General features: G+C 38.9%; 1 protein-coding gene across 1 annotated transcript in view; it reads right to left on the bottom strand.

Annotated features, from left to right (window-relative positions):
* Window positions 1–21,233, bottom strand: part of FRY (FRY microtubule binding protein) — a 271,904-nt gene that overhangs the window by 248,963 nt on the left and 1,708 nt on the right. The gene's annotated exons all lie outside the window — the stretch shown is intronic.

A 21,233-nucleotide genomic window follows, 5' to 3' on the forward strand; every position in this document is an offset into this window, starting at 1 on the left:
TTACTGGTTTTATTTAGAAACAAATCCAAAGGAGAAATGTACACACAGAAATGTCTGTAGTAGGAGCATCACTATTTTGGAGGTTATACAGTAATGGTTGTTTTTCTGCTAAGTTTTGCCATTAAAAGTGCAGTGAAGGAGCACAGAGAAGGCACAGAGCCACACAACCTTTTACTACTAAGGTCTCTTTGCCTAATATCCTCATCCCCACAACCCTGTTCTACCCAAGAAGGATTCTTTGAGACAACCTAGTCTACCTCATGTGCTTTTCCAAATTTTACCATGTATTTTGAGTTGATGACATGTTTGAGAATTAAAAAACATAGCCCAAGAAAGGATCCTCCTTCAGGGAAGACTCTAAGTGTCCAAAGTGCATCAGGGACGCACCTGCACTTAAATGAGGCCAAATATGGACTCTGGCATTATGAACCTGTAAGCCCGTGTTCATAGGCTGATGCTGCCATTAACAAGCCGTGGGACCTCGGAAAACTAACACAGTCTGAGACTCAGACGGTTCGTCTGCAAAGATGATGGAGTCAGGTGCATACATGAAGAAACAGCAATTGTCCTGCAGCATTTTAACAGTATCTAAACATTCTTCAGGCCAAGTAACCTAGAGAGCTTCATTCAAAGGGCATGTCATAAATCTAGCTGACCTCGTGATCTGCCCATCTCAGCCTCCAAAAGTGAAGGTCAGGAGATTGAGACCACCCTGGCTAACACGGTGAAATCCCATCTCTACTAAAACTACAAAAAATCAGCCAGGCGTGGTGGCGGGTGCCTGTAGTCCCAGCTACTTGGGAGGCTGAGGCAGGAGAATGGCATGAACCTGGGAGGTGGAGCTTGCAGTGAGCCGAGATTGCACCACTGCACTCCAGCCTGGGCGACAGAGCGAGACTCCGTCTCAAAAAAAAAAGAAGCCATTACCAAGCATAGTCGGTAAGAGACAACTCCCAAAATAAAATCCAGTCTTAGAATGTCATTATTTTATATTATAAAATAACTATTCTGTCTAAGTCTGGGACTTCCTGAGAAAACAATTTGAAATAGTTCTACCTTTGTGGTCTAATACAGTAGCTATTAGCCACATATGGCTGCTTAGCCCTTGAAATGTGTTCAGTTTTACTAAGGAACTTAATTTTTTTTTTTTTTTTTTTGAGATGGAGCCTCGCTTTGTTACCCAGGCTGGAGTGCAGTGGTGTGATCTCAGCTCATTGCAACCTCCGCCTCCCAGGTTCAAGCGATTCTTCTGCCTCAGCCTCCTGAGTAGCTGGGACTCACACCACCACACCCGGCTAATTTTTTTACTTTTAGTAGAGACAGGGTTTCACCATGTTGGCCAGCCTGGTCTTGAACTCCTGACATTAGGTGATCCGCCTCCCTCAGCCTCCCATAGTGCTGAGATTACAGGCACTAGCCACTGTGTCCAGCCAGAAACTTAATTTTTATTTGTATTGCAATTAATTTAAATTCAAACGTAAAAACTGACACTTGGTTACTGGAAATGTTTTAAGTATGTTTGGACAAATCTGCATATATGAAAGTACTTTTTCAACTATAAATTTTATTAAATCCAAATACAGATCAAGTGTTTTGGATAAATTTGGTGTTCAAATTTAAATATGTTGATGGTGTAAAATACATTCTGAATTCCTCAAAAAAAGAAGGTAAAATATTTTATTAACAGTTATCCTGATTACATGTTGAAATAACATTTTAGATATATTGAATTAGATAAAATAAGTTATGAAAATTTCAATGCTTTTAAGCTTAATGTCGCTACTACAAAACTTAGAATTACATGCGTGCCTGGTATTGCACTGGGCACACTGCTTTAGACCAATTAATGCTTTTTATAAAACTTAGACATGCAGGGAATAATTTTCAGATACACATGGAAATCTATTCAGACAAAGCTACAGTGTTGTGTCTTTATAAATTAGTAAATGCATGTAGTCATATATATTCACAAATAAGTTATTAGAAATACTGATTTATTGATTCAATAACATTTATTGATCACTTCAAAAAGTATCAGGCCAGGTGAAACTGGGAGGTGGTCACCTTTATGTCCACTCTACAGAAGAGAACACTAAGTAATTTGTCAAAGACAGCACACTCAATAAATGCCAGGAAAAAGGACTAGAATATAGCTTTTCCACCTCTGGAGTTTGTACTCTTCCTGCTATACCAGACTGCCTCCTAGAAGTTGAGAAGCAAAAGATCATAAAAGAGATTTCTGATATTAAATACTTCTATATGGCGCCCAAATCTATTACAAAACCAAACGTATAAAACTGACTAGGAAAAAATTTTTTAAACATCTTAATCTTTCTCTAGTTGTAACCACATCATCCACATTATGATTGATCACACATTGTGTTGTGCTAGCTCCTCTACTGACATCTTCATTCTTTCTGAATATCACATGGATTTCCACCTTGCCTGCTTCTTTGTAGAAAGCACCTCATACTTTGCAAATTACCATCGCTTCTGCTGCAGTGTTTTGTACACAGTGGGTCCTCAATGAATATTGGTTGATTTGTTGAAATCTTTAACTTTTTAAAACCACATCCAGGTGAGAAGAAAAGCTAGCAAAACTGAATTGAAAAATTGTGATTTCCTGATACAAATTTGCATTAGCAAAAACCACTATTTTGACAGTACTACTATAGCAGAATCATTTACATATTGTAAATAGTGTATACTGGTCTCACAGAGTTAGCATCCATCTGAAAACTCAGGAGCAATTCGGGCGATGGGGAAAATAAGCTCAATATTTAAGCAGAAAGCTAAACTGGCAAATGTCTGTAGGGTTTTTTGTTGGGCTTCTTTTTCATTCCGGTAGGTAGTCCTTTAATCCCCTTCCATCTGCTCTTGCCGGCCGTTTCACCACTCCCTTCCTCTGCGTCTTCCCCTCCCAACTACACACTTTTTGCTTGACATGTCTTTTCCCTCAATCCTGCCAACCCATCTTCTCCTTCAAAGACCTTGTAAAAATCCCACTTATACCACAAAACCTCCCTTAACCAAATAAAAAGGAAACGGTCATTTTCCTCACCCAACTACATCCTGGGATAAAATAATTTTGAGCTCCCGAATCAGAAGGAAATGGAAATAATTTAAGTATGTATCTACATGAATGGAATTTTATGGCTGTATAACCTCTCAGATTATTACCTCTGTTCTCAACCGTATTGGTACTGATTTGTTTCCTTGAACAATCCTCATTGTTGCTTTTGAGAGTCTGTTGACATGTTATTTTGTAAGGGTCTTCCTAAAATGCTGTATGTGGTGGAGATAATTAAAACTTAATTTTAGGTCTCTTTATTTTACAATATTCATTCAGAGAACTGAGAGTGCACAAGATAGTACAGGTGTAAGGTTTACAACCTGTTGTTTCATTATGAAGAGGTAGGTGCACCTCTGTCTAACTTTCTTATGTGATGACTGATGTGATGCCATTATGTAATAATTGTCACCAGAGTACTCTGTGGCATTCTGAAGTAGTCAGTGTCATGCCCTGTCAGCCCATAATGTTAACATGACTGCTAAAACTTCCTCACATAAAGGTGGGGAGGAGGCATTGGGAGAATATGATTCAACTAGCCTATGGGATGGAGTTTGAAGTGGCATAAGAACAGAGCAAACTATGCTTTCAAAAATTCTCCTAAGACTAGGAGACATTTTCTCCTAGAAGGGTTTATTATGCAACTATACATGGCCCAGGAAAGTACACTGCTCTCCCTGACGGACAGAAAGGAAGGTGAAACAAATGCTAATGCCTGTGTGTCACTGCAGGACCAAGCCGTAGATAATTCTGAACATAATAAAAGCAGTTGACAGAGATCATCTTGAACTTGTTTCTTAGGAGGTGCTATCTTTGGGAGCTTTCATGATGCCTTTGTTTTCTATGAAAATTACACGACATTTTTCTGAGATGGTCATATGTAAAAAGTAGTTAGACAACTTGGATGAACTGATACTCTAAAACTATCCCAAAGTAATCCAACAGGCTATGCAGTATCCATTAGGAACTTGTTTGACATTTAAATGGTTTAAGGTCATGTGGTCATCTAAAATGTGTATTTCCTTGAAAAACAAAACCTAAGAAAATCTCTGCCAATCTATAACCTAGGAATAACTATAAAATGAATGTAACAGGGGCTTCACATAGCAGCTATACAACACCACTGTGTTAATTTGATGTATTAAATCAATTGAGCATTGTCAAGAGAGAACCCCACCATCACCTTTTACCCTCAACACAAATATTCTATTTCAAGAGCATATTTTCTAGCCAAAGTATAATATTAAAACACTGTTCATCAAATAATTGCTTCTGCCTATTTTTTTTTAAAGCAGCTTGCTTGAGCTACATAATCATGCATGTTTCTATCATACATTAAAATGAAACACAGGCTGGACCCAGGGAAGATCCCAAACTCTAACAATTCTACCCCAGACAATTGGCTTGAATCTGTTCCCTTCTATCCAACTCCTCTGCTACTACTTTATTTTGAGTCCTTGTTGTCTCTTTCCTGGGCCATCCTCTCAGTGATTGGCTCTACCTCCATTCTCAGTCCAGAGGCCCTGAATTTGCAGGGATGTGATCATGCTGTTCCCTGCTTAAAAACCTATGGGGTTGCCCAGTGCTTTCACAGTAAGCCCAGACCTTTCAGAAGATCCTTCCATGCTCCCTGTCACCTCACCCAACTTGCCTTTGTATCCACCATCTGTCACTCTTTCAGGGACCTTGGGATCCAGTTGTCACTCCCTCAGGCACCTCCCCAACTCCCTGCAATTGCTCATGCTCTTCCCTCTGCCTTTACCCCTCTTCTCTATAACATTCTTTATATTCAAATGTCACAGCCTCTGTGGAACTATCCCTCAGCTTCTTCCCTCCCTCTTCAAATGACGAATCACTTCCTTCTCTACATGATTATTTAGGTCAGTGTCCCTAGGTCCCAGTACAATGCCTGGCATGGGCAGAGCCCCTATTTCTGTTCTCGTGCAACTTCCTTATACCTTCCCTTTCATCAAAGCAGGCTGTCTTTGATTGTGAAGCCCAGAGAAGGCAGGAGCTGGGCCTGCTGAATCACTGTGTACTCTACGTACCGCAGTACCCTACACATGTAAGCATTTAATAATTGATAAGAAGGGAAAGGGAGGACTATTGATTCACTCTCAGGTACTTTCTGAAGCTTATTCAGGCATGTCCAATTTAAGCAGCTGTTTAAGTACATGCACCTTAATCATGAAGATAAAATCTTTACATTCAGATTTTTTTTCTAGAAAGGCCATCAGTGTCTCCAAATAAACATGAAACAACAGCATTCCCCACATGGAAAAAGACCTTGTGAGTAAATAATTAAATTAGCTCAGTAGACTTCATTGAGCATGGTTTCCTTCCAATTTGGCAAAAGTGGCTAGAAGGTTTAAAAGTAAGTCAAATCCTTGTAACATAAATGACATTTAGGTAAATGTAGGAAAAAGTTAGTATTTTCACAGAGAGCAATCCTTGACAGTGCTGAATGATTTAAAAATAAACACACAATTTCTCTCTGAAATGTTTCCTCAAGTTGGCTGACCATTATACAAATAAAACATTATTTCACTCTACACTTTTCATTTCATGGACATATCTGCCCAGAGTTCTGTGAACACAATGGTACAATTTAGCTTGTTGAACTCACTCAAAAAAAAAACCAACAGGTGTGGGTTACAGAGGAAAGAGACTTTATAGCTAAGATTAGATGCTGAGTTCCTGCTTGGAATAAAAGATAGAAAGATCCCAAAAGACGAAACACTGTTACTGCTTGCTGGGTCTCATCCACTGATGGGAGACATGCTGGCAAAGTTTAGCCACAGACCTCCAACACCCACTCAAGTGATTTTATTCACTCAGTTAATATTTAACAGATTATTCACAAGAGCCAATGTGCCCTAAGATGTGCTGGAGAGTAGAAAAATGAAAAGATGGTTGATTCTTAGCCATGGAGGGACTCAGACAGGCAAAGTGGTCACACAATGCCACTGTTGCTACAATGGAAGTATGTAGAAAGGGTAGGGGAAAGGGAAGTGGATATGGGTCCATCAGAGTGACACTGAAACTCATACACAGGGTAAGAGTTTGGTCCAGATCCAAAAATTTCACGCTTCAGGTTTAATTCACGTAAATGCTCACAGAAAAAGCTGCAACTGGGCCGAGTGTGGTGGCTCACACCTGTAATCCCAGCACTTTGGGAGGCCAAAGCAGGCAGATCATCTGAGGTCAGGAGTTCGAGAACAGCCTGGTTAACATGTGAGATCCTGTTTCTACTAAAAACACAAAAAACTAGCCAGGAGTGGTGGCGTGTGCTTGTAATCCCAGCTACTCGGGAGACAGAGGCAGAAGAATCGCTTGAAACCAGGAGGTGGAGATTGCAGTAAGCCGAGACCATGCCATTGCACTCCAGCCTGGGCAACAAGAGTGAAACTCTGTCTCAAAAAAAAAAAAAAAAAAAAAAGAAGGAAAAGAAAAGAAAAGAAAAAAAGAAAAAGGAACAAGAAAATGCTGCAACTGTAGCATTCGCTAATGTCTTGTTATATTTTCAGCCACCATACATAGCTCTGAATTTAGAAGGAACACATTACATCTTAGACATCTTTAGATGGTTAATTTTCTGAAGTTCCAGAAATGTACTTTGCTACCAAAATGTCCTCTCTAGGGAGTGGTAAAGTTCAGATCCTCAAGTCAAGAAGATGTCACAAAAAAGCTCCAAGACTCTTTGGTTCCTGGTCAAACTGTCTTGGCAATGAGCCAACATGACAAAACCATTAACTTACAGAGGGATTTAGACAAGCATTAATTAGGCAAATTACTAATAACAATGGCTACCATTTATTTGAGCAAGTACAATAGTGAATATACTAAATACTTCATAAATGTCAACTCCTTTAATTGTTATGGCTCTATGAGTAGGTATACATAGATAAACATATTTATTTAAAGAAATATACATGATTATGTAGAGATATATATATATATATCCCCATATATATTTCATACATATCAGGTAGAGTCTCTTTTTTAGGAATCAGAATTTAAGTAACTTGCTCAAGGTCACATAGCAAGTGTGTGGCTAAGGCAAAGCACATGATCGTAACAGTCCCAAATCACATAGAAAAAAACCCTTGTTTAGTCAAAAACAAATCAAATGAGCCTACATAATTTCTTTCTATATTTTGTATTACATAAAAATTAATGAATCTCGTGGTCAAAAAGGCAGAAAAATTTTAAAAGACAAAAAACAACGTAAAACATCATGGCTTCTCCATGTAGAGAAAGATCCAAGATTAAGAACAACAATTTTGTGTTGCTTTGCAGTGTGGGTATTGAACCTTTCCTTATATGGAAACACAATGAAGAACTAGGTTTGCATAAAGGGCCTTTTATCTTTGTGTCATGTGACCAGTGTTGCATCATTTTCCTCTGTAGCAGGATTCAGTGAAGAGTGTAATTCACTTCTGTTTTCAGCAAGAAAAAATAAAAGCAAGTTAACACAAACGGGCTGATACTCCTGGCTGACTCTTCCGGACTGTGTTAACTTTCCACTTAAAGTAGAGGAGATGGAGGCTTGGTCTCAACTTCGGAGCTCACATAACTTTGCCAGCCACAGCAGCATCAGGCTTGGGTAGATCTTTTGGCATTAATTTAGCACTGTCCACAAAGAACATAGATTTTAAACTTCTGTCTCTTGTGTGGGACAACAGCAAAAACTTCAGGAAAACACAGAGCTGAATAAATCAGCTGAGTTGTCATCTTTCAGTATAAAACATAGGCCAGTCAGACATAGACTGAAATGGGGAGGGATGTCCCAGGAACAGTATCAACAATTTATCTCTATCCTTTTCCCAGAGCCTGAAGAGCATTTTCATTCTCCTGGCCCAAGAAGTGACAGTCTCTTAGTCACTCCCTAAAACAAGGGCCTTGTCTGGCAGAACAATATGATATTTAATGAGATCATTGGGCCAGTTTGATGGCTGTTGTTTTGTGTATGAGGGACACTTGAGAATCGTTGAGTGGGTCTTCCATCACTGGAGTGTGTACACTTCATGAGTAGTAGTATCTTCTGCCTGAGCTCACTTAATATATTAACCAGAGCATTATACTTAGCTTTTGGTCTTAACTTTAGCAAGCCTTTCCTCAATTTCTACATTACGCCTTGTCAAATCTAGCCTGTTTAAATCCCACCAGCATAAAAATGTAGAGTAGCAGATGTTATTCCTTTTAACTAAATTGTGTTTGTAGTACCACAGTAATACTCCTACCTCATCTCTGGCCAATGACTGTGACTAATATTCCAAGGATATCATTGGTATTTAGATTACAGGCTACAGGTCAAAGATTCAGTCCATCTCTGCATCCCACAGAACTCTTGAACCTACCAAAACAAATGGTTTGGATGTATATGGTCAATGAAATTAATTCAGATGGTGACTCCCAGTTCACGATGGTATTTTACTTATTCAGTGAGCTTGCACCATTGACACCAAAAGCATTTGTCATGCAATCCCTGCCTATGGAAGCTGATGCACAATTACAAGAGTAAAAAGGTGAAGATCAATGCTCAAAGCTATGGGAAGGACTTCCAGGAAAGACTGTCCTGGAAAGGCAGTAGCAGCAGATAGCCAGTGAGAAGGAATTGTGAGTACTCCAGATGGGAGGTGATGCAGACCTGGAACCAGGCCTTGGCAGAGGTGATGGTGACGAAGGTCCAGATGTGGGAGATGTCATTTGAGGAGGAAAACAAGACAAGTTTTAGCAGCAATTTGGATGAACAATAATGAAGGGTTGAAAACAAGTCTAGTTTCTTGCCTAGGACTGATTAATAGTGAAATTCAGCATGACTGATGAGGAACTAAGTCCTATAAGGGTCCTGGAGGAGAGAGATGAAGTCACAGCTTCAGCAGGTTGATAAGAAAATATCATATTTTGGAGATATCTATTAGCAATATAGGGAAAAAAATAGTGAAAATTGGCCTTAGGGGTCAGCGGGTATAATAATGTACAAAAAACAGTCACTCTTACATATATACACAATTAACATTTCATGGGACTGATTACTGGTCATATTTTACTGCAATTATTGACTTATATAGATCTTTTTCACTTGACACTCTTCTTTTAAGGGCAGGAACTTGGCTCAAGTTCAGCTTAAAATCATCTCAGATGATTATTCTAATTTTGTTTTGTTTTTCAGCCACCTGCACAAACTATGTTCAAAGGCTGGAAGTAGCAAGTATATCAGGGTGGCAAAAGATGCATTTCTCATATTTCCAGGAAGAAAATCCTTTCCAGAAGTTCCCCCCAGCAACTGGGATAGCAGTCAGAAGCTTGCACTGAAGGCCAAGCAAGCAAGCATCTGGCTCTTTCAGATGCTTTGGTGGGAAATGAGCAGAGGAAAAGTGGGGCGGGAATGGATCTAACTGGGCTGCCAACAAGAAGAGAGGCTCTAGAGACAGAAGCAGATTGGAATCTGGGCACCAGCACTTACTGATTGTGAATGTCTCTAATTTCTTTAGGAGCATTTAGTTTTCATTCTACAAAATGGTATTTGCCTCAATAGGATGTAAGGAAGTTTAAATGAGAGAGTGCTTAGCACTGTGGCTGAAACATGGCAGTCCTTTATGAATGCTAGCTATTCTTATTTAACCATTGCGAGACCTAGCTTAGGGAGGGTGGGTACAGGGAAAGTAAGTCAGTGATAAAGCCCTTTCAAATTAATAGCTAAATCTGAACAATAAGATGAAAATATAAACCTCACTGGAAAATACTGATATTTCCACATGAAATGGAAATATCTGAAAACAGAAAAACATTTTGTCCTTCTGGTATCTAAGGGAAATATTAAGGGCATTTCATCTACTATTGTTGGATAGCATTAAACAGATAAATATTGAACTTGTTAATTTTAACCTAACAGCATAATTCAATAGATCTACATATTCCTTTTTTTTTCCTTCCATCTGAGAACTGGATACAATCTTTTTTTGTCCTATTTTAAAATTTAAATTTATTAAAAAACAAAAGAGATGGGGTTTCACTCTGTTGACCAGGCTGGTCTCAAACTCCTAGCCTCAAGCACATCTCCCATTTCAGGCTCCTGAACAGCTAGGATTACAGGTGGGAGCCACTACGCCTGGCCTGGGTACAATCTTAAGGAGCTCAAGTGACTGATCTAAAAAATATTCTTTCTTACAATTTGCTTTTTTCTTTTTTTTAAAGCAATAGAATGACTCCATTTCTTTTTGAATTAGTATAAGAAAGAAAACATTAGGAAAGGTTCCTTTTTTGAAACCAAAGGCAAAGAAATACAGAATTTTTTGGTGGCGGCAACTTTCAAGACTTTGCCACTGCTTTTTGACAAATATCACTGTGGTAACTTAGTAGGAAGTACACATCAATATAATTCTACTCCCACCAGAGGTTCCTCAATTTCACCTACTGTTAGCCAATATCTTTATCTTGCCAATGACGATGAGAGGCCACACAGTGTAGTGTTTATCCTAGAGTCTACGTTGGAACCCTAGCTCCATCACTTACAAATGGTTCCTTCATCTTTCCACATGTGTAAAACAGTGTCATGGCGAAGACCAGAGGAAATGATACATATACAGCACTTCACACGGCTCTTGATACTTTATAAGTGCTTATAAAGATCAGCTATTGTGACTGCCCTTAATGCAATATTATATAACAACAGGTGTTGAGTTTCTAACAATAGTCATCTACTGTGATACGGTTTGGCTGTGTCCCCACCCAAATCTCATCTTGAATTATACTCCCATAATTCCCACACGCCGTGGGAGGGACCTGGTGAGAGATAAGTGAATCATGGGGACGGTTTCCCCCATATTGTTCTCATGGTAGTGAATACATCTCACAAGAGCCGATGGTTTGGTAACCCGTTTCACTTGGCTCTCATTCTCTCTCTTGCTGCTGCCATGTGAGATGTGCCTTTCACCTTCTGCCATAATTGTGAGGTTTCCCCAGTCACATGGAAATGTAAGTCCAATAAACCCTTTTTCTTTTGTAAATTGCCCTGTCTCGGGTTTGTCTTTATCAGCAGCGTGAAAACGGACTAATACATACTGTTGTAGTTTTTACTTAATGGCACTATTAGTTGCCTATCATTCTTCCTTGGTACAAGAATCTCTGTTTTGTTCAGGTGGCAGGTAGAAGTCCCTTGTCTTACAAAAGGTGGACCCAGCCCAGTGCCAGGGCCTGAACCATGACTCATCTAAGTCAACTTGGCTATTCCATTCAACTTTGCCAGTGACTGGGCTAAGGGTAGGCATGTAACCCAGTTCCTATCAGAGAGAAGCAAGAGGAAGTTTGCTGGGACCTTTATCAAAATAATCTTCTTGTTACAAGAAAGCCCTAACCTGGGCCTCCTTCCTTCCTGACTCAAGTGAAGCAAAGATATTTGGAACTGAGGTGGCCATTCTGTGATCACGTAGTGTGACCAGTCCAAAGATTGGACGGTCTAGGTCTTCGAGCTTCTAAGCCCACCTGGAACCTCCCATCTCCAGGCTGTGGGTTGGGCAAGCTAATTAAGTCTTTATTCTTTCAGCCCTTATGAGGTTATTCTATCATTTATAGCAAAAGTATACTAAAATTGCACCCATTTCAAATTACTAAATGGCAAAAATATGTTCTATGTTATAACTATAACACTAAACCTGTGAGTAGCATGTTACTGAATTCTGATTAGTAACAAGGGATTTAGAAATGAAAGTCACTGATTTCAAAATCCTACAGTAATTGTTTCCAATTTGTATTTTTTCTCTCTTCTCCCTCCGATTCTTTTCCTTTCTTCCCTCCTTCCCTCCCTTCCTCCCTTCTTCCTTTCTTCCTTCCTTCTTTTCACAAAGCAGTTGACTAATTGTAGACAATATAATTTAAATGTCCACTCCTCTTCCCCTCTAGAAAGTGGTACTAAGGATTGACATGGTTAACAAAACACATAACAAAATAAAGGAAAAGAAGCTAAGATAAAATGGATTTTTTAAGATTTAAAATGTGCTAGAATCTTCATTTTCACTTACAATTTTGATCTTTCTTAAAGTTCAAGCATTTTAAATTGTTAGTTGAGAACAAAGTAGTTTACTCTGCCAGATGAAAATGGGCCAGGTTTTCAAACACCTTCAAAACTGATCTCTCAATTGGCATGAACTAGGATTAGCTTTCCTATAATGGTAAGCACTGGGGGTTTCTTATAAATGAAACATAAAATCAGCAGGCAAGACACAAAAACACCTCTGGTTTTCCTATTTTCTTGCAGGTATATTTAATCAAGTAAAACAGAAGGGAGACAGGTTGTCTTGCACCCTCAACCTGGAAGAGAAGCAGACAACAGGCCTCAGGGCCACCACCAAATCACGAGGAAAGTGAAACAAAACACTCAGTGTGTGACCCTCAAAACTCCCTAAGGAAGCTGAATTTCTCATTAAGAAAGAAGACTGGCCGGACGCAGTGGCTCATGCCTGTAATCCCTTGAGGTCAGAAGTTTAAGACCAGCCTGGCCAACATGGTGAAATCCCGTCTCTACTAAAAACACAAAAATTAGCTGGGCGTGGTGGCGGGCACCTGTAATCCCAGCTACTTGGGAGGCTAAGGCAGGAGAATTGCTTGAACCCAGGATGCGGAGGTTGCTGTGAGCTGAGATTGCACTACTGCACTCCAGCCTGGGTAAGAGAGCGAGACTTCATCTCAAATAAATAAATAAATAAATAAATAAATAAATAAATAAATAAATAAAAATGTAGAAGTTTAATTTTATGGGTGTTAGAACAAGTGATACTATAGCTAAGTCCATGTCGTCATTCAATTGCAAGCCCTCATTTTTAGGGGAGATTTGTTAAACAGGTAGTGTTCATAAACTAAACGCTGAAAAGCAGACTTTTTTAAAAAGAAAAACTTCAATTTGTCTTTTAATTGGTGCTCTTACTTGCAAACACTGAGTTGTAAACTCACTGGTTACAGTCTGCTATGTTCATAGGCAATCTGTTCACCTAGAGCAACTCTTTTGTTTTAAAATTCTTTAATGCTGTCACAGAGCTTTCTACTAAGCTGTAGGCATTAAGTAAAGGTGAACCAAAGATGTTTCAGACAGATTTTCTAACAGCCTCTTGCATTTTTATGACCTTTCGTATTTCAACATGGGTTAACTGAAACATGATATCTACTGAAATGTAGAAGAGTATCCTTTAGCTGTATCATGATATATTTAAAAACCTTCAGAATGCCAGCAATTTCCATAAACACCATATCTCACTTCATAGAAAAAAAAAATGCCTGTCTCCAGACCAAGAATACTGGCACTTCATATTGGAGACAACCCTGTTCAGATTTACTGAGTTAGATATATAGTGACTTAACTGCAAAAAGTAACAACAGAAATAACCTGATAGGCTGTGTAGTGTGACAACTTTTTCTTATTCAGAATACTGAAAAGCAAGCTAGTCCAAGAAGCTGACCAACCTTAGAAAGTTAGGCTTGAGATCCAGCCTCTAGTTATCAGTCAAGTTCAATAATGTACAACTCAACCTCTTTCAGTCTGGCTTTAATGGTGCAGGAGAAATAACTGATGAATATCATGATGTTTACCGAAACCTCATTCTTCAGTGGAAGTATTCAAAACCCTTCACATTAATCAGTGACAGACAAGTGTCAGGTTTGTTCCTTTCGTATAAGAAAATGAGAGAATAAGAAAGCCAAGGTCACACACAGAAAAATAACAGAAAAACAGAGAAGAAAAACCCAATCTTGTATTTATGCAGTTCAAACATTTTATTGATTTGACTTACAAAATAAACCATCTTATTGATTGGCCAAGACTGCATAAACATAACATTCCAATGGAATTTTCCCAAAGTATTGCCCTAGTTAATCTAATACCCTATTCTTTTCATGGCTGCCAAAATACATATTTACCTATTTAAGGCTAAACTCAAAGAAGTTGGCCTGGTATTTCTTAAGCACAGGAAAAATTTTTAATGTAAATTTAATTGTATATTTCCATAATGTTGTGCTTGTGGCATTAGCTGAGAAATCCTGGAATTTCAAAGCTGTCTTCCACTGCTGAACTACTTTGCACTTTGCAATTGATTAAGAATAGCAGAAGCAGTCGGAGTTGTATATCAAATTAGAGTTGATAAAAGCACTTAATGCAGATTTGAATGCCTTCTCAAAAAAGATTTCAACTCCCTTAAATTGACATGACAACAAATTCTTACAGCAGCATAAAAAGTATTAGCTGAAATGTTATGGCTTTGGCTTAAATTTCCATCTGCAGCTCATCAAATGACTAAACAGTAGAAAGGAATTAAACCAAATCAGACTCATTACAGAGTCTGATATGCTGGCAGAATATAAACTTTCACTGCTTAGCATCTGGAGTTTTGGGTGACTAACATTTAAATGCCTGTGCATGTATATTCTGTGAAAAATAGAAAAGTGTAAGAATATAGGTGAGATATCTGATCATTAAATTTGACTTACGGAAATATATAATTCAGTTTTTCTCTCACACATACGGGGTGGGGAGAGAAAGAGAGAGAGAGAGAAACATAGCTCTTCTGTTTAATCTCCCAAGTATTTTGAAGAGTGAGAGAACCACTCAGAATGAAAGACCACTGGCTTTAAATTTGTCCCATGTGCAAAATTCTGATAAACATGGTAACTCCTCTTCACATTTTTCTAATGTAAGGAATGCCTGTCTGAAACGCTTGCTGCCCCATATTCTGAAATCTGGTCAAGTGTTCCAGGGTAAATAGCTTACATTTCCTCTTCTCCTTCAGCCATCTGCTAGAAGAAATATTTGAAACTGTTCTTACAGACCATTGCCTGTACTTCTGATGGTTCTCTGATGTAGTGAAAGTACAAACCCATGAAGTTAAAGTCAACAGAATCTATCAAACACATTCTCCCACAATAAAATTTTCTAGGTCCTACTCTGTCTCTGAAACATCATTGGATACCTCTCCCTAGGATCCCTGAAGTCCTGGAAACTTCTGCATTAATGTACCTGAATTCTGAATCTAACAAGGAAGGAAGGCAAGCTCTGAGAGCCTGGATGAAGGATCCAGGTGGGATGCATTTATGAAGCTCCCAAAACAAAGTGTGTACTGTGGTCAGTTGATGCTCAGTAAATAGGTATTAAATAGTGCTTGCCTTGCTTCTCTGACACTGTTGCATGTTGGAGCAATAACTAAGAAAAATTAATGCTTAGGTAGTAAGATTTGCAGTATAATCCAGCACTGAAAGGTAAGTAAAGATGTTCTTATGGAAAAGCCCATTCCCATTGTTCTTCCAAGCCTAGAAGATGCAACCTTTGCAGCTCAAATAAAAAGAAGGCATTCTCTTATTCACGTAGCTGGCAGTTCTGTGACAGAACAATGTTGAAAGGAATATGACGAATGGCCTCTATCAAATGAAAAACATTAGTATGAAAAAAAAATGAGGTTAAGTTGTGTATTATTTTTTTCCACAAATGCCATTCACGTTTCCAGGAAGTGGTTGCTTGCTAAATCTTCTGCAGTGGGGTAGTGTGCAAATGGCGGATAGTTCCCAGAAGGCACCACATCAAGAAAAATTATAAATGTTTAAATGTTTTAAAAAGAGGACTAAGAGAAATTCTAGGGTACAAATAAATTTGGAAAATCACAATACATATGTTTTTGGACAGACTTACTTCTGTATTTTTTAAGTGATAAATACCAAGATATATTGCATTTTTAAAAAGTTCTATTTGAAGGTAAATACCATGGACAAAGATCATTATTTGTTCATTTAAATCTGATCTGAAACTTCTCAAAATATACCTACATGATGCCATGTGGGTATCTCATGCCACACAAACTAAACTTAGGAAGAATTAAATCTTACTCTAAACCACAAGTATTTAAGAAGAAACTGGCTAATTAATAATCAGGGCATCTCACTCATCAAATGAGGAAATGTGTTTGAAGGGGCTGGGCAAACTACAAAGCACTAAATACATGTAAGGTTGAGTACCAGTAACAGAACCTGCACAAAAAGCTTATATCTATGTCTATCAGTCTACAGAACATTCACGAACATGGTAAAATGTCATTTCTCATTAGCCCAAACTCACATCTGACACCAGTTCACTGTTAATATCACATAAGACTCAGAAATACGGAAGTTACTAATAAGATGATTAGAACATATGTAACCTATTTGGCTCCTTAAATTGTACCCAAAAGTAAACTACTGAGTCGTGGGTATTAAAATGTTTTGAAACAGCTGTCTGTTTAGGATAGGATAGGAGAATCTTGGCATGTTATATCAGTTGAAACCTCTAAATATTGGCAACTTTCTCAAATGTCTGAGCTGTTCTCAGATTGTAAAATTATCCAGGTCATCTCTTCTTGCCTACTGCTGTTTGCCTGTCTATTTCATTTCTCGTTGGCAACTTCATCAAGCAGCATGCAAGAGCAGGCAAAGAAGTCAAAATTTATCTTTGTGCTGCCAGTCCTGTACATGATTTTATGGTGGAGCAGGCCAGAGCTATCAAGTAAATGAGACACCTGAATTATAGATAGATTTCCATTATCCCTGGAAATGTTCTCCCTGATGTCACTGCTAAAGACAATTAGTGAATTTGCTACTGTTTCCTAAACAGAAAAACAATACATCAGGGAAACCTCAACAAGGCAAGCAAACTACCATTCCAAAAGAAGTAAACATCACTCATGCTTTTTTATTTATTTTGAAACTAGGGAAAATATCCTAAAACACTCCTAACAGAAGAAATGTGCCTTTTTACTATAATCCTATTTTGTGAATGTCTGTATACATTTAATCAAATGATCACAGGGCACAGAACTGTCTATGTATTGCTTGCAATGATGACGGAAAAGACTTGTGAACACTTAAGGTCTTTCAAACTGGCCTATATGAGGGGATGGTGCTCTCCAGCACGCGCGCGCGCGCGCGTGTGTGTGTGTGTGTGTGTGTAACACACACAGAGAGAGAAACAGAGAGACAAAGAGCAGGGAGGGAACGAGAGAGGGCAAAGAAGGCTAAGACCTGGCAGAGACATCAGCCAACAAAAATAAAAATGGAAGTACCTATAAAGCACTAAGTTCCTCACAGTGTTCTTTATGCTTTGGTCCTTTGAGTGATTAAAACAAACAATGCAATTATCAGCTGGACTGGGGGAAGGGTTTATGGAGCTTACTACCATCCTGGCTTTGAGCAAATCCCTATCTCAAGTCCCGTTTGTTTCTTTTTTGGGGGGTTTTTTTGTTTTATTTTTTCATCAAAAATGTGCATGCTACTTAAACTCACAGGGTTATTGGAAAGAGTGAAGACAATAAACAGAGTGGTCATATGGCCTTCTTTGCTGAGGGCAGCCCCAGTTTGCACCCAGTGTCTCAGCATAATTATTAACTTTCACTCTCAAAAGTGTCACAGTTTGGAAAAACAATTTTGTCGTTGCCCTCTATATAAATCATGGAGCATAGTACTTGATACGGAGTGGCAGTTATTGTTATTCAAGAACTGTCCACACATTTGAATGCGGAAAAAAAAATCCCTCTGATTTGTCTTAATCATAAGCCCAGGGATAGATCCTTTCTATTTAGAGAGCATGGATGTTGGTTTGGGGTTTTCTTTCTCCTTAGAGCTGTAAACTGCTTTAGCAGAAGTGACCCCATGGCCTTAGAGAGGGTGTGGACGGGACACTGGAGTAAGTCTCCTTCTAATTGCCTGGAGCAGTGCTGGTACTTCCTCTATTTAAAGAACCCAATTAAATATGCCTTTACTTGATCTATACCCCTTTGCTGGATTTAGGCAACTCAGTTAACCTTCTTAATTTTCCACTTCTTTCAACTAAGTCTATATAAAGGTTAAAACTAAAATTAATTTTGAGATCTTCTTAAGCCTTTCTCACAGTGTCCTTCAGGTACACTTGCGACATAAAGAGGCATTAATAAACCCTGCTCTGCAGAGAATCTGAGATGCTTTCCATCCTCGCTTGCACATGACTTTTCTCTTTGGCCCCAGAGCTAACCCCATACTAACCAGCATTTCTATGTTGAACAGATCCTGTCCTTATCACTACAACTTAACTCACTACAACATACCTGAAAAATGCTGAATCTGATGCTCCTAATTGATGCAAGACTTTTCTAGAGCAACATTAGATATTTCACAATGCACACCAACCCCTTCCTACTGCAGAGAGATTGTTCAGTTCCCCAGAGCAGTTCATTTGGCAATGAAATTCTAAACACATGAAGGAGTTAAAGGGCATTCAAAAGTTTCCCTCAATGGTGTATAGCAAGATTTGCCATATGTTATAGGAAGGATTCACACTGCCCTGAAAACAGTAAGGTGTTGAACAGATTCTGAATATACCTTCATTCACTGGGCCCTGTGTGTTCATAAGGCATCCTGGGGTGGACAGAGACACAAGGAAGCACTTTAGAGATTTCAGATTAGTGTGGGGGCTCACACACCAGCTCTATGAAGTGGGATACAGCAAGGCCTTCTTTCCTGGGAAATAGCTTGAACTATCCACTCTAAATTTGTTCTATAGCAAACCTAAGAGGCCAACATGACTTTCTGCCACTAAGAAAATTCCCAGACCAACTCCCATGCTGCTCGAAAGTATGCGCTTAGGGTAAGTAGGGATATTCTAATAGTAAGTGAGGTGGAAAGTTAAAGTAATCGAGGGGTAAAGTTAAAAAGTAAATCTGGGAGAAAAAAAAACCAGCCCAAAATAACCAACTAATTTTGACATTTATTCATGTAGTTCTCTTCTCTAGAGTGTAGCAAGTCTTGATTACTCATAAAATAATCCACTTTGGATGCCAAGGCTAAGGGAAGCCATGGTCTACGTCCGATTTGAAGTGGATTTAGAAGGGAGGAGAGCATTAGAATACATGAATATTATTTAATGTTTATTGGGCATTTACAATGTGCTAGGTATTATGCTAAGTGTTTTATATCTTAATACCTCATTTACTCCTATGAGGTACCCATAATTTTGGCCTACAGTTTACAGATGAGGAAACTGAGAGGGTGATTACTTAACTGTCCGAAGCCATGCAAGTGCAGGAGCAAGAGATCTGAACCAAGCCCATTTGGCCCTGCCATTTTTACATTCTAGGTAAGTGTGGCCTCATTAGGAGACTGATGGGTGTACAGGCATGAATTTGGGAGCGTGTTAGTTAAACACAGAGGAGAGTGAGTAGATTAAGCTTGGTTGGTTGGAGCAGAAAAACATGAGAGAAGATGAACGAGGAGCTCAAAGAGGGTCCTGAGTGGCTACCACTGACACTCAGAGGCAAAGAGGAGCTGGGGAGCAGCCTTTGACTGTTAGGACACCACTGGAGCATTCCAGGTTAAACTGAGAAGGGCATGTGGAGGCTGTGGCCATGATCAACAAGGGGCTGCAGCCGTGAGAACCACTAGACAGCTGGGGAAGGGCTAGATAAGAGCAGGAAAGGGCAACAGGACAGTCATCCAAGGGGATAGGAAAGCCTCCACATTCAGGTCTACATAGGACATGTTATTTCCAGACATCAAGGCCATTTTAATTCCCACCTCCATTCAAATGAAAGGGCAGCCTGACAGAGTACATGTGCCAAGGAAGAGGAGAGTACCAGAATGAACATGGAAGGAAAGCTAGTACATCTCACTAGCCAGTGACTGATCTGTGTATTGCCTTGTGAATTCTTTGGAGGGGACTAATACATACATAATTACATTTTCCCCACAATGTGCCATTAAAAAAAATATGGAAACCTTTACCTGGAAACACCTTTCTTCTAACACCTTGCAAAACAGCCAGTCATAGTTATAGAGTTTGTTTTATTGCTTTTTAATTGCTGCACTTTTGTAAATAAGCACCACCATATAATTAAGAGGCTGAGACTCCATTCAGGTATGTGGGCAGACATCCTCGCCTCTCAAACTTGTGAGGCCAGGCATGCGCATGCAGGTGCGTGCAGGTGCAATTAGCCACTTGCCCCATGGTGCATCCTCTCAGCCAAGGTTACACTATATTGAGCCTTAGGGCTTCTGTTTCTACTCTGTTTTCTACACAGACAAATTCCTTTCTCTCTTTACTGCTCAAAATATGTAAAACTTAGCAAGGAGAACTATGCTAGGTTGTAAGCAGGTTAGTGTTGTAACAAGCTTAAAGAACATAAAGTATATTTCCTCTTCCTCTTTTGAGAAAGGACTGAAAAACATTCTCCCCCTCAAAAGAATGCTGGAAAGCCACCAACTTCACTACTCTGAAATAAAAAAATTAATACAGCAGGCAGGGACTGTGTCTTATTCACCACATGTAGCCCTACAGCGTGGCACATAGTAGGTATTCAATAAATATTTGCTGAATGAATTGGAAGAATTCAAAATTGTATCACAGATATTCTCAAAGTAGAAATGAACAGTCATTTTGAATCATTTCCTGATGTATGTATGTGGGGAGAGGAGTTTAGGAAGGGTGTAGAGAATATATACTTTATCTAGAGTGATTTGAAAATAGACAAGGGGAGAGAGATTTTTAAAAGAAATCCCATTGGCCTCAGTATTGTCACAACATAATTTTCTATTTAATGGGGCAATGACAAAAATGGATGGAAGAAAATAGTCTGGTCTTGGAATAATCAAATATGTTTAAAAACCACATACTGATATCAAACTCAAAAGTGAGTTTTTTCAGTTATTGGAAAACTGTTCCATAAAGAACACTGCATATCAAATTCTTTTCATTAATCAAAGAGCAGATAGACAAAGGAAAATTCATTCTTGAGTGTAAAGGATTATACAAATAATGAACCCAAGTTACATGATTTATAGCTATGACAAATAAAGAATGGTGTTTAGGCAACAGTATTACTCCCAAATGGCTTCCCACTTGCAGAAAAACAGCTTCAGACAAGCCCCATAGTGTATACAGTGGTGCAAAATGACCTGGAAAAAATGGTTTCTATGGATATCATTTAGAGATGCACATCCCTGAATACCTTAAGGCTGAAGGTACTTTAAGCTCTCTTCCTCAAAGCAATTACAGCACAGGTTCTCCTGCCCAGGTTTTGTTTACATAAGAACAATCTTGGCCACTGGTCATTTGTGTAGGAGATAATTAATCACTAGCTCTTTGAGCACAGGTAGGTTAATCAGTATGCACATAACACAATATTAA

This window comes from Piliocolobus tephrosceles, chromosome X (genome assembly GCF_002776525.5).
Source record: "Piliocolobus tephrosceles isolate RC106 chromosome X, ASM277652v3, whole genome shotgun sequence".
Classification (NCBI taxonomy): Eukaryota; Metazoa; Chordata; class Mammalia; order Primates; family Cercopithecidae; genus Piliocolobus; species Piliocolobus tephrosceles.